Source organism: Caloenas nicobarica, chromosome 4, assembly GCF_036013445.1.
Source record: "Caloenas nicobarica isolate bCalNic1 chromosome 4, bCalNic1.hap1, whole genome shotgun sequence".
Lineage (NCBI taxonomy): Eukaryota > Metazoa > Chordata > Aves > Columbiformes > Columbidae > Caloenas > Caloenas nicobarica.
This window is the reverse complement of record NC_088248.1, coordinates 44287264-44302601: the sequence shown is the minus strand read 5'-3', so window position 1 is coordinate 44302601 and position 15338 is coordinate 44287264. Positions and strand designations below refer to the sequence as shown.

Genomic DNA, 15338 nt, shown 5'->3' with positions numbered 1-15338 from the left:
AAAGACAAAAAGATCCTTCCCGGAGAGAGCGGAGAGCAAAGCCGCGCCTGCAGCGCTGTGCGTACGGCTCGGCTAAGGCTCGTTACGCGGCTTAGGGGCAGGCGAGGGGACGCGGCCGCTTCGGGGCCGCGCGGCTTGCAGGGATTTACCGCAAAGCCGCGATTTTCCGTGACACAAAATAAAACTTTACCTGCAGCGCTCCTTCCCACGCAAATTGTCACTGAAGTCGGTCAGGCACTTAGGGAAAGGAGGTTAGGTCCGTGTCTACAGACGGCAGATTCACGTTGGGATACGCCTGCTGAAATTTCTAGCGGCAAAGGCGAGAGCCGGGTGCCCCCCTCTCCAAACCGGGGCCTGGCCCAATGCACAGGTGCTGGTGCTCAGGTCTTGCAACCGACCACCTCATCACACACCACCTGTGCGTTGGCTGAAACAGAAACACCTCCCGCTCCATTTACCACCTTAGGGGACAGGTTTTATTCACATGTGTAAGGGCACGAATATAACCAACTCAGCCTACTTCAAAATACTCGATAATCTACAATCAAGTCTGCTCCTAAGGTGCCTTTGGAGTTGCAGCCCAGTCTGACTGGACGCAGAATCATGTGCATTGCCTTATGCATCATAGCTGTCAGATAAAGCTATCAAATCACAGAAACAAAATACAGCATTCGCATTACTCACCGTTAATTTTTGAAATACTGTCGTGAGCCAGAACAACTAGATGCCTACAAAACATGCAGATATAAATGTACTCATTCAAAATGGAAAACCCCATTTCCAGCTAGTAATCAAACTTAAGTTAATGCCTCTAGTAAAAGAATCAGATTTTTATTCTTTTTTTATTACCCCTTTGTGGGAATCATAACCCCAACTATACTTCCAGGGAAGATAACACCATTCCAGAATATCTTTCAACACTGCTACGTAGAAGGCTGCAATAAAATCACATATTTTAGATGTATTTTTCTTAAGAAATTTAGCAATATTCAACAAGCTCAAACAATTAGTGCCCACGTGCAGTTTCCTAGAGAAACAAAGACCATACGGACTGAAATAGCAGAATTCTGTGAAATGGGGGAAAATAATGAGCTAAGTAACCAGGTCCTGATGAGGGCAGTCTTGGCTGGCAACGGGGAAAAATACTTAAAAAATCCCAAAGTAACAGCACTAATACTGCATCTTGAACTGAAGCTCTTCGAGTTAAATATGCAACACACTATGTGTGCTTTGACTTAGCACAAAGGAGAAACTTTAATACACTCACCACTGACTTATACTTCACTCCAGCGTTGGTGGGGAGGTTAGCAGAAAATTGGAAACTTTGCAGTTCAAATTCTGGACAGACTCTCACATCTCTGATCGCTGCAAGACCGGCCAAGAAGAGAGGTATGAGATGAAATCATGAACTCATATAGTCAGTGAAGGAAGCCAGTCTCTAGCAATGCCACAGTAACGCTCATATTCTCTGTCTTCCAAAAGGTCCAGTTGTAATAAATGGGGTATTAGATCATGCAAATACTATTTTCCAAACTGCTTGAATGGAGTACTTATGGATAAGGACTTTCTGCCACTGAAAAAAATCTACTTAGTAAAGTAATTAATTCAGGCATATATCCTTACAGATCTTGAAAGAAAGAGAGATGGGAACTGGATGCTTGGAGTTAGCGCATGCAGCACACTGGAGCTCTTTTGAGAATTCCTGCCCTCAGAGGGCACCTGTAATTGCAGCCCTCTGCAGGAGACTGCCATGGACTTGTGCAGGAAGCAGGACACTGGGTCCCCCGAGAGCTAGATGCTATGGAAGGCAAGAGGTCTTTAGAAAATCTCTGCCTTGTCATTATCCACCTATATGTTCTGTACCATTTTTCTACAAATGCATACCACTGTACATTCACTGCCTGAGGATTGCAGCCTATCAAATAAGTAAGATTCTGCCTCTGTTAGTGATGCCAGTGCTGACCTTCCTATACCTGGCTGTCCCTGATCTCTCCGTCCTGGAACAGACCTGGATGTCACTGCAGTGGAGCCTCTTCTCTCCATTTTCAACCAGCTGCAATGGAATTTTTTCCTTAGCTTTGATACCTCCTGTGCTGTGATTCCACCGTCCCATTAATGCCAGCACAAATGATTTATGAAATCTATTAGGAGCAACACTAAAGACATCTAAAACACGGGTGTTTGCTTAGGAAAATATTTATATGGAGCAGACAAATAGGGGTGAAGCAAACTCCAGCACAGATATCACACATTTTGCCAACATTGCCTGTGCCCAAACAGTAGAAAGACCAAACAAAACCCTGAGGGTAGGTGGGGGGGAAGAATAGCATATATGTTTCATTTGTAGGAAAAGAGAGAAGCACTTTTTTTTTTTTAAATTATTTGGTCAGAAGGATTATTACAGTAAATCATGCAGAGCATTAACCATTGAATTTGAACCCATTTTTAGTCTTTATTAATAGCTCATTATAGTCCTTTTTCTTAATGTGGAATAAATTAGAGCTGTGTTAATCCATGCAGCTATCTGCAGGTACATTTATCACTATGGTAGCCACTTTTACTCTCCTTACTGGAAGCTGCATTTCACAGGCAACAGAGTCACACCCTGCTGAACTCAAGTCACGGTGGCCTTTTCAGGTCACCAACAGGGTCACCTGAAAACTTACCTTTTTTTTTAAAGGACTGAAAGGTACAGCACAGCTGGCCTTAACAGATGTGAAGGAATGTATCTTTCTCTTACTCTGTCATATTGCCACAATTTAGATCAGTGAAAACAACTAAGCTGGGGCCTTGCTGATATAAAAGGGCAAGCAACTGCTAACAGGATGTTCTTTGTGAGAACTCAAAGCTTTTGGAACCGATTCCTATTCCCTGATCCAGAAGAGCTCAAATTTTATGGCCTTCATAGCATGTTACATAGTTCATATTTTTTCCAGAGCATATGAAAATGGGAGAATTGTGAATGTGGTTAGTTTCTGGAGGCAGGGTTTTGTTTCAGCTTTCGAACTGGCTGGTTTGCATTTGGTTGAGGAGGGAGGGCTATTGCAGCTTAGTCACAACGATCAACTTTCATATTTGCATTTGAATTTGTGTTGCATTTTCAGGATTCTAACGGTGGTAACAAACAGCCATACTCTCTGTTAAAGATAAATATTATCATGCAGAACCCACTTACTGGTAATTCCATTACTTCAAGCTGATGCCTGGAAAGGACTTAAGAGCTTACCCTGGAGGTGACTCTGGGCAGTCGTTAGACGAGAGAGTCCCAGGTACCAGTAGCTGTGCTCCTTGCAGCACATAAAGATTCAGTCCTTACTATTATTTTCTCTGAGAGCCGTCATGCCAAAGTAGAAAACTTTATCATGCCCATTTCTAATTTGGCAAATGGAGACACAAAGCTGACTTGTCAATACCACAAAAGTAGTAGCATGGGAGACGAAAAACATGATGTCTCGAATAGTCTTCCAAGGTCTATCCTAATTGCTGAACCTTTCTTCTTCTCATCATTGAGATAACAATTTCAGCTATTTATCAACATTAATGATGACGAGTGACTTTTATTAAAAGGGAACGAACACCTTTTTAGCCAAATACTAATTCACCTATTTGAATAGTAGTAGCCTAAGTGCCTTGTTAAGACATCCTGTATCATAAATAGTTAATTAGCGTTACAGCTACTTTTACTGAAATGCTAGGTGTACTTTAAAGAAATACTGTATGTAGATACTATCTACCTAAAAGCCAAAATTGCACAGCATCACAATGCATCACTTTGGAACCTGTTTTTATGACCCTGTGAAAAAGAAGGTTATTAAGCTATGAAATTTAAACAATACCTACGAGAAATATTTTTTGTCAGGAAAGGTATAATTTATAACAGCAACATCCATTCTCATGTCTGTTTCACAAAACAGATTTAATCAAGTAAAATATTTATAGTTTAGCTTTCCAGTTCCTGCTGGAATTGTATTTAAAAAGGCAAATTCTTGCCTAGAAATAAAGGTCTTGAGAATACTATCTGATATCAACAGGATTAGTAGTATGTGTTCCCATGAGAAAGCACATGTGCCCAAATATATTTACGAGTCCAACATCTTGTAGCTCTTAAGCATTTAAATAGTATACTACACTGACTAGATTTTTTTTCACAAGTAAAGATCGAGAAGAGCCATTTTTTCATGCAGTAATGATGCTGATTTAAATGAGAACAGACTAAGACCATTGTGAACTCACAGATTCAGTGTTCAAATCTGAAAACAATAAACTTTTGTTCCCTTTTCATTCACATAAAGCCTACTCTATTTTTTATAACACCTTCCAAGAATGTATTAAGAATTTTGCAGTTTCAGATCAGCATTTCACTAAAAACACAAGTGGAAATGGTAAGCAAGTAGATGAAACTGGGGTAGGAGAAGAGTTAAAGCAAAAATATAGTCCTTTCAAAAAATGATTAAATTATGACACTTTTCTTGAATGTAAATGGATAATATGTGTGGGTTTGTTTATTTTTTCCCCCCAAACAGCAACACAAAACCACCCAGTCTATGCATGTACAGTGATTTTTGAGTGCTGTAGATTAATGTACTGAAATAATGTTCCTCTGCTCTTTGACAAATTTCCCAGTGAATTCGAGGCAGTATCAGACAAGATAAAAAATGCAAAATATTTTTGCATAACAATACCTTGAATTTTGCTGTTTAACAGTAAAATGCCCTGCTTAGAATCATCCTACTCTATAGTAAATTGTCATGAATAAAGGCGTGGGAAAACACAAGTTAATTGTTATTATACAAATTGAATATCTTGGTCTCCAAAATTTGAATTATTGAAGACATAAATATTGATCATTATGCTTTTCATTTTACTTATTTAGTTTTAGTTACTTTTTCACTAATACATTCCTGTATTTGAATGCAGACAGTACCAGTCAGCCGGCAGAGAAAAAGGGCACATATGCTTCGAATGATTAACGCAGTTCTTGGAACACAAAGCATACCTGCTTTCCTTGTCTTATACTGCAGCTAAGTGATGAGGAAGAAGACATTTTCATCGAAGTTCTGGGGATTAGATGATGTATCAATGAGCCCTTTAAAAGAAATATTCCCCCCCTAAAAGGTTAATCCTATTTGTTTCAGAAGAACTGCTATATGAATAACAGTAGTGAGATTAAGCAATAAAAAAGAATACACCTTTTTTTCAGGTCATTTAACCTAATTTTAGAGGAAAAGGCAATAGTATTTTAGGAAAAAATTTAAACCCTTCACTGAAGAAAGAAAAATCCAACCATAATCTGAGTCTTAGATCTCTCTTTAAACTTAACTCTATGAATTTGAATCCTGATTGTATCTTGCGACACTCAGTTCAGCACTTCACACTTCAGGACCCTAAAGAGAAAACACTCAAAGATCCTGAAACATGCACCGTTGCGGCACCTTCCTCCCTTAATTTTTCATATCACTTTCCCACTTTTTCAGTAACCTCGTATCAGCAGCTGCTGCTCACCGGCTTTCATCTGGAAAAGGCGGCAAAGCAGCGGTTGCTTGCACAGCTAATGCTCCAAACTGGAGACTGAGTGTCTGATCTCCATAATACGCAGCTTCCAACTGACTAAGTTTTGATTTACATTTAATACTTGGGTCCACAGCTCTAAATCCCTCTGGATTACTGGATTTTTTATTTAATTAAAAATTTGCACTTTTGTCAGAAAGAAAATGAGGAAGATATTTACTGCAAATGAAAGTGACATAAAAAAGTAACTGAAAAGAAAAAGAGGCCAATTTGTTAGGTAAACTCCTGAGATACAGGACATCTCATAACAAACAAGGAATCTGTAGGCTGTTTGAAACAATCCATTCCGAGTAAAATAGTTTTGTATAGAGGTCTGACAAAAAGAATTGGCTTTCGTGAAAAAAAACTACCCTATTGTGAATCTCTTAGAATTGGTAAAGACCACCAGCAGAGCAATCCTATCAGTATAAGAGAACAAATTCTAGGAAAAAACACTCTATTCTTCTTAATAACAAGCTGGAATCTCATACCTCGAGAATAGTTTAACTTGTATTCTGATCATCTTAGAAGAAAAAAAAAAAGTTCGAGGCACTTCTCCTAAATTACATCTTTGAAAAGATATTGTAAAAAGAGGGGCACGCTCTCACAAAAAATCAATATCCGTGTGATTCCCACAAAAATATTTCACATATTTCTTGGAATAAGCATTATACTGATCATGACAGAAACTATGTGGCCGGGACTGTGGCTTCAGCTGCTGCTGTCCTTCATCTTCTATTTTGTCTTCTTATTGTAGGTGACTGAAAACTCAGTGTATCATTTTGGTCACAAATTTCTTTTTTTTCCGTCAGTAGAAAGAAACCTTTTCTCCTAATTACAGCTTCTTCTCCTGCCCTTTACATCATAACTACTTGGGGAAAAAAAATAAACCAAAACAAACAAAAAAACCCCCAACCACCAGAGCAAATTTTCTTTTTATACAGTTGCTGCTTTGGCAAGATCAGAAAAAAGTGTCATCCTTTGGGTAAGTCTGTCAAACGGATTTCTAACATACAGTTTGAGACTGTTCATCTAAAAGTACTATATCTGTCCTTGTGTATGCTTACATGACATTTATTGCCTTGGAAAGGTGGCATAAAAATTATTTCACACTACTCTGACAGCTGGTGTGAGCCATATCCCTGCAAGTGGTCTATATACAAAATGGTTATAAAAATCATATGTTTAAAATAAAACAAATGCTTTCCAAAATATTAACTTGGGTTTAGCTTAAAAAGAAAAACCACATTGCAGGCTGCTGTCAAGTAGACACTTTATTACCTTTTCCAGGTAAAAAAAAAAAAAAAAAAAAAAAAAAAAGAGGAGAGAGAGAGAAGAGATTTTCATAAACCGTAAGAATAGGGTTTACATACACTTTATGTACACTCAGGACTGCCTACACAAACAAACTTTCCCATGGTACACATTCAGGAGGATGATGAATGCCTGACAATAGGTGGGTTGTTAGACACAAGACTAAGTGCTGTAGTGCATCTAGAATTGCGTTTATGGAACACCTTGAAGTGATTTATTGGATATTAATTCTCCTAGAGAGCAGGTGAACATTTTCCACATTAAACCCAACACACAATATTTGCCAACATGTCGAACTGCTAGTGAAATAATTTTACTCTATCTCAGTAGCCGTGGCATATTCAGAAACAGCGTGTAGACACTACCAATAATTTCAAGTTACCATTTGCTTAAGAGGGGAGGAAAGAGAAGAAAATATTTCTTCATTCATTTTATCCATACTTCAGGACTTTTCGACAAGCTCACTACATTTTAGCGAGGCCGTTTACCTGGTGCTCACACACAGAGCCATAAGTCTGTACTGGAGGTCTTACAACCACCACGTGGGCTTGACTTAGTGCAAGCAAGACTAACCATCACGCAGGATTCCACAACACAGTATATTATGTTGAAGTTATCACATGCAATAATCCCTAAAGTCTTTCTTCCCACTACCACTTGCCCATACTCCATTTATCTGCTTGGCATGCCACTGCATAGATGTCAGACCATGGATCCACATGTGTTAAACGGCTTCGGAAATCACGGACTTCGGCTCTGTCGTTCAGTGGCTATTTCCACAGCAGCCAACTTTATCAGTCTCATTTCTTAATTCCATCGTTTAAATTATTTCGCTAACAATGCGTTTCACTAAAGACCTTCACGCAAACACTGACAGATTTGCAAGCTCTGGTGTCATCTGCCAAGAGAAGGAACTCAAAGGCCACCTGAAATCTCTCATACAAGAGCCCTTAAAATGTGAGCAAATGGTAGAACGTTCAGCATAAAAAGGATTTCTCGAGGATGATAAAGAAACTAAAGATAGTATGCATATACTGAGGGCACACAGAAGCTGATGGCATGACACAGGAGTTTTTAGACTGCTGATGAATCAGTGCAAGTCACAGGAAAGGGTTTTTCCACCCCCTCTTCTTCCCACCCACCATGTGCTTGCACTTTAAGAGCAAAGTATGCAAAGTGACAGCCTAAACGAAAACCTACATGAAAGAGTAGAACCACATTCAACCACGATTGAAAATGCCAGGATCAGTTCTGAGGCCAAAAATCTATGATGGTCAGAGCCGAGGCTGCTGGAGAGGGATTCGAAGTTAAGAAATCATTCAGTAAAAATGCAGCTTTTCTTGCAAATATCCTGAAGACAATCACATTTATAAAGCTGTCCTTAGTAATCTTGTTAAAAAAGCAGAGAGAAATATGTAAATTTTCATATTTATTTCGTATATTCACAGAAATACCAGTGTCTCAAAGAGTTCACTCTGTTTTTTACAGCAGTGTTTCCTGAAGTATTTCCCCCTACACACGAATCCTTGCCTTGTCAGCCCTTTCTCAAGAAAAGGAAAGTTCCCCTACTTTGGGATTACTCTTCCCTCCTTCCCATTTGCTGGGGATGCTTATGCTTCGTTAGAGTTGAAATATTCATCACACTGCATTTGCTCAGTACTTGGTTGAAGTGGGGTCAAAATAGTAGGAAAGTATGAAAAACAGCTTGTTCTTAAAATTGCATGAAAATGTATGCCAAAAATATGAATTTTATTACAAGAAAGATCTCTATTCCACATTTAATGTCTCAATCCACTCTTGGCAAACAAGTTATTCTCACATCTCCGTGTCTGCCACCCAGAGACCCAAATGCTTTTTTCTATGACAAGGATGACATATGCATATACAACTCAGTCATCTATCTGGGCAAAGGCAGTGATGGTTGGAAGATAAACTTCAGGAATTGCTGCCATCAGTTCATCCCTCCCTCTCTGCTTCTCTCCTCCCCACCTTCAACTGTCCTTTCTCATCTTGTCCACATACTTTGAGGGGGGAGACAAAGTCTCCAGGAGAGAGCTCTGTCCTGAAGGGCAGAGTACTGGTACTGGCTTTGACTTTGAGACAAGCCCTCAAATGTGGTACACCCAAATCCTAGATTGTAGGCGTTTGAAATCCCTTTTTCTTCTCATGTGCCTTCGCAGAAGTTCTTCTGAAGTTTCCCAGGAGCCAGTGCTTCCTGCCCTGGACCACAGACAGAGAAAAGTACTCCAAGAGCACAGTGGCTCCTACCGTGATTGCAGGGCAAAAATGCAATGGACTTTTATTCCACAGAGAATTCAGCTGGTCGTGCTTCTCAGTTCTCTTATATAAAGGAAATAGATCTGTCACTATCCACGTTACACAGGAGTTTAGCTAGATGGGGAGTGCTAAGACTGCATCTAAAACTATCATATTCTAAAGCCTGGCACAAGAATGTATCAACTGAAGTCCATCAGTATTCTTTGCCTTTTTGATAACACTCGTGCTAACATCCAGCACAAGGGTCACATTGCTATTTAGAACTCTCCTGCGCCAAAGTAAACAAAACCAGACACTGATAGATTTCCTGAACTACCCTGAGGCAGAAGCAGCTTCACAGACAGGAGGGGGAAAAAAAAAAAAAAAGGAAAAAAAAGTGCCTCAGAGAATTTTGCTCCAGGTTTTCTAAATCTTACCATCTATATTTCATTCTGGAAAATCCTCCAATTAGTAAAGATAATTTTACAATTAGAATAGATTTTTTTTTCTGAAGTATTCAGAAATTCATGAAGTTGGACTTCCTTCTTTGCTGCAAATTCTTGCATGCTGATTAAACAAGTTAAAAATGTGTCCCACTACAGATGAACACGGCGGTACTAATAGTAGCACAGTATTTTAAAAGGAAACAAAAACATCCAAGAGAAAATCTGTCATACTAAACAGTGTCTGAAAATCTGAAGCATTTAGTGATGAATGTGTAACTCCCCCTAATGGAGGCATATTTGAATTTATCTTAAAAGAAAATGTCAATAACTTAAAATCCTAACGCTCAAAATAATAATACTACTGTCATATCACTTTCAGCATCATGGCTTTTTAAAGAATCTTTTAAGGTACGCATCTATGATTTACAGTAAACATTAATCTATTATTAACACATTTTTAAGATTTTCTTAGTGAGTTTTATTACATAAAGGAAAATCTTAAATATACGTGCACTTCAGCATAGTTCTACGGTACACACTCAGTAGCCATTAACATTCACTTAAATTATCTTCTGTCAGTTATTTCAACTTCTGTTTTAGCTACATGTTTTCCTGTTTCTTAAAAAGTCAGCAAATTGCTATAAAAATGACAGTGACAGGCCACAGTGCTTTTGGTTGTGTGGTATAAAGAAGCACTTCTTATATGCACAGCTGCTGGTAATGAATGCAGCATGTTTGAGGCCTAATCTTGGACTGTTTCCTAAATTTCTGACTGCAGTTTCCTTGGCAAGTTTTCTGGGACCATATTATCTATATGTCCCAGTATTTCAGCCAAACCTTTTCAATACAAGAATTTGGCACTGTGCACTGGTGGAATGGCTTTCAAAAGTCTGTCCTCCCAGAGTTAACAACATTTTGGGACTCTTTGCCCAAATTCTCTTCTAACAACTTTTTAATTTTTTTTTCTAAGGTATCACTTTCTACATAACCACGCTGTAAGATAAGGCAGACAGATTAAATTTTTATATAATAAAATCACTACTTGTGAAGGATGCCAGATTGACAGCATCAGAGACTAAAATTACATTTGTCCACAGCCCAGCTCCAATAACAGCAGCAGCAATTCAGTTGTTTTCAGAGCTCTCAAATTTGAGCTACTGCAACTTCTAGGGTAAGTGAATAGCTCTGGACTTTGTTCTGCTGAGACTTCTGATAAGCCTGGATGTTGCTATAATTGGTCTGGTGATACTGGAACTAAGTGGTATAAGTAGGACTGTGATTAAGCACTGGATTTTACACTGGTCGTACTCCCTGAAGGAAGCATTTAACCCATCTCCTCATAGTGGTGAAAGACTCTACATCTTGCAATGCTACCAAAAACTAGTCTTTAATCTAAACACACGGGTACACAGATTTTCTCCTTAAAAAGAGAAAATGCAACAAAAAAGCGCAGCAGTCTGGAGTGAAGCTATGGGTGTAATCCCAAATTACTTTTCCCAGGTTTTGATTTTGTGTTGGAATGGAAGTTTAGGAAATTTGGTTGTGAAGAGTTGTTCTCTTTCAGTTTTTTGTTTAAATAGGACCTTATATATTTTCTGTTTTTCTTTGCAGGAAGTAGTTCCTAGCAAAATATGCTCTAAAATAGGACCTACCCAGCTGTCAAATTCTACTCTGTAATGCCAACAGAGTGAGACTCAAAACTGTGGATGAACATATGTTTAAAATAATTACATTGTAAGGCAAAGATAGACATGTTCTTATATAGCAAAAAGGACAAAAATAAGCTCATAACCAAGAAAAAGCAAAAATATGTCTACCTGTACCATTAGCCATCTTAAAGAAATATTTATAACATCATATAAGTACACAGAAACTAAAAAATGAACTACTCAGAAGCAAAGATCTGTGTGACAAAACAGGAGATATGGAGAAGACACGGGGGAGATCTAGAACTATAAATTAAATAGGATAAGCTACAATTCACAAAGTGGAGTCTGGCACAGTAGCAAGAAAGAAATAAGAGCAACAATTAAGAAAGTACTTAAGAGAGTTAAAACTTCCCCAAATATTTTGCTGCCTGCAGTTTCTGCTGATTTTATTTTTTAAAGGGAGCTAAAACTAAACACCAGTAGCTGTATAGACAAAAATATAAAATTTTTTACATGCTTAATCTTACCACGGTTTATTTCATGTAATTTAAAATAGTCTCTATCAATAATCTTGTGACACAATAATTCACCCCACCTCCTCCAAAAAAACCCCAAAACAACAAAGAAGCTCTCTGTGCTAATCTATTTAACCAAGAATCAGTCTAACATGGTTATGGATGTTGAAACAAGGATTTTCACATCTGTCTGATCTGGACAGTCAAACTGCAGGGCCAGCCACGATAGAGACTTCCTTTCCAAGTTCCTTTTCTCCCTTAACGGGAAGTATTACTGAGATTTGTTTTATATGTTTGACAGAGAGCAAATTACATAGATATAGGAGATCCTCTGAAGACTTGTGATCCTTGTGAAAGAGGTTAATGTGAGTCAGGGAACATCGGAGTTTAGGATTTATAAGTAATACAAATGCCGTCAGTCATTGTCTTAAGATGATAGCACAATTTTGTTTGTTGGATTTCCTTGAAAAACAAATCTTTTATATTACTTCTGGGATTGCAGTTCAACTCTAGTACACAGCCCTACTGATCTTGTGTTTGTGCTTCAAAATATGTTCAATTATGTAGTTGATTATTTAAAACCACTGCTCACTGTTCAGCACTAGCTGGTACAACAGCAGTTTTGCATTGTAGGAAACATAAGAGAGCAAATGAATAGTTTTCCTCTTTGTTTAAAAAAAAAGGAACATCCATCCCTCCCCACCCCTCCAAACCCTGCTACCCACACCATATAAAGTAAAAAAGAAAAAGCATGGAAATACTTAATTAAAATGCTTTAACTCTGCTAAACATTGCACCAAAACATATATTTCTTTAGATTAAATAAACACAATCTCATAGCCTATTAATAAATACAATTTCATAGCCTATTTAGGACATATACAAAGACTACATAAATCAGAGGTCTAAACAATGCATATGATTAACACACAGAGTGTAGCACTAAACTGAGAGGTTTTGCAATGTCATATACATGCGCTCTTAAAATACTTTCAAGGCAATGATTGTAGAAGAACAGCAAGAACTTGGTCCCTCCAGATCAAGCTGGAGAAAGTCTGGTAGAGAGCCACCAGGATGATTTAAATATTGGAGAACTTGCCACACGAAGAAAGGTTGGAAGAAAGGATTCATGCAGCCTAGGGAAGAGAAGGCTCAGAGGGAGCTAATCATGGTCTACCATTGCCTGAAAAGTGGTTATAGAGAAGATGGAGGTAGTCTCTTCACAAAGGTGTGTGGTGACAAGAGGCAACAGCTCCAAGCTGCTTCAGGGGATATTCTGGCTGGATATTAAAAAAACCTTCACCATAAGAACAATTAAAAATTGGAATAAGTTGCCCAGATAAGAGGTGGGTGGGATCTCCCTTGGTGGAAATTATTTCAATCTCTGCTTGAGACATACATAGCCCTGGATCATCTAAGTCTAAGGCCCTGCTTTCAACAGAAGGTTGGACCGATGAGCTCCAGGGATCCCTTCCAACCCCAGCTTTATCGAATTCCACATTCTCAGTTGGCTATGTTTTGTAATTACAGAAGGAAAGGCCTCCTAGCTGAATCACTGCTTCTCATCCCTAAATTACCATTTGTTCTTGAAGTATCTTGCCAAACAAAATACCATCCCACACATGCAAAAGAAAAAAAAAAGAGAGAGAAGAGTTTAGTTATATTGCTATCAATATATCTATATACTTTCTTTCACACTAATTCTTGTGGTGCTCAAGTGATCCTAGAAATTTAAGTTGTTGTTGTTTTTCTTTTTTAAAAATATTTTTAAAAGATATGATGCATTAACAATCCTACTGTATTTGTGCCTAGAGTTGCAAAATAAAGTTGCAGACCCGTAGCCTACATGCAGATACACTTATAGAACGTCCTAGGCTCACCTATCCTCTTTCCTTGTGCTTTGCTAAGTTGCCAGTGAAAAGTGGTAATTTCAATGAAGCATATTGACTGTAATTATCTGAATGTTCATCTTATTTCTCTCTCTATGTATAATTACATAGATGAGTAACAGTGCATTTCTTAATGGGTAAACCTACATTTCCTGTAAATAATAAGGGAAGCAGAGGGGAAAAAAGAGCATAAAGAGTGACTTATGTAGAGAACTAATGACGAAGTCTGATAACTAATAAAAAAACCTAAGTGAAACATGGCATAAATTAACTCAGGTCTGCTGGTTTACAAGCACGTACAGGTGCACAGCATTTGAGAAGAATTCTTACTTCATTGCACTGAGAAAGCTCATAGGCAAATGTGTGAAACTGCAAACATTACTACTAAGTCCCATTTAGCTACGAATAGACACCTAAATACAGAAATACAGATATTTATTCCCAGCGTCCAGGAGTACCCTTACATAACCAAGTATAAAGGGAACTCTGCTTGCTTCAAGAGACTGCTGCAATTCCTTTTCTCGCTGAATTACATTATTTTCTTTCTTCTTCTGCTATGGGAAATCTACTTGAAGGATTTCAGTACTAGCAGAAAAGTCCTCCCACATGAGAAGATGTGCATCACAGGGCTGCATAACCTCACGGCAAGGGCAGAAATACTTCTGTGGGTATAGGGGTTCAGACCTCAGGCAGAGTTAGGTGAATATAGGATTCAGAGAAAAGAGCAAGATGATACAGTTCCATTGGACATGCTAAAGCAGTGGCTGCCGAGCCCAGAGGGTGAGCTCTGCTCTTTGTTTGTTATTGCTCTCTTCTCTGTTTCTCTGTTCTCCTAAATGCTCCATGATGAGATAAGAAGGTTCCAAGCTCACCCCACATCTTCATGTGGTGCCTGGACCAACTGACAGGGTCTTACCAGTGTGAAGTCCTGACACCAATGATATTAACAGTCGTAGAAGTAATGACTATACATCACGTTAACACTTTTGCAGAAAACGAAATGTATAAAGAAATAATACTTAATTCTGAAAACATAATAGGAAAGTTATATTTGTAGCAGTGTCTTTATTCATGGATTTGTTACTTATAGACTGGAGACAAAAATTCATCACTAGCTCTATCATATTTTATATTACTAATTTTGAAGTTAACAATTTTGTATTTGTTCATTTTGAAATTCAGACTTAAATGGAAGCATTTAATTCTCAAGAACACAGAGCTAGACATTCGTTTTTCCAACTACCAAACCTGTCATGGTGTCAAAACTTAGGGAAAAAGCAATGACACTTTCAGGTGAAATGCAGGTAATTATTGTGGCTTGACAAAACTAGCAGAGCATAAATAATTTTTAACATTATTTCTTTAGTAGGACTCTAGAGAGTAAGTGGCTATTATCTTTTAAGTACAGGACTCGGTGCACACCCCAGCAAGCTCCACAAACCCACCAGTAAAATTATTTGAACAGAGCTTACGGAAGGACAAGTTTATTTTTAATTTGATACACTATTTGTTCTCAGTTATAAAGGAACATTCTTATTTCAACATAATATTGACCATTAATTTATAAACCTGTGCCTGCAGTTCCAGATACCTGAAAATACAATTACCAACATGTACTCTCTCTTCACTCAAACTTGTGACGAACAATGAAGGAAACAAAGAATCTTTTATCATTCTTACAAACCCCACGGCTGCTTTCGGATGATGCAGCTTTGACTCATA

The 15338-nt window shown here is 38.2% G+C and overlaps 1 protein-coding gene across 12 annotated transcripts in view; it reads right to left on the bottom strand.

The window, feature by feature from the left end:
- TENM3 (teneurin transmembrane protein 3) overlaps positions 1-15338 on the bottom strand; it is a 512354-nt gene that overhangs the window by 236642 nt on the left and 260374 nt on the right. The gene's annotated exons all lie outside the window — the stretch shown is intronic.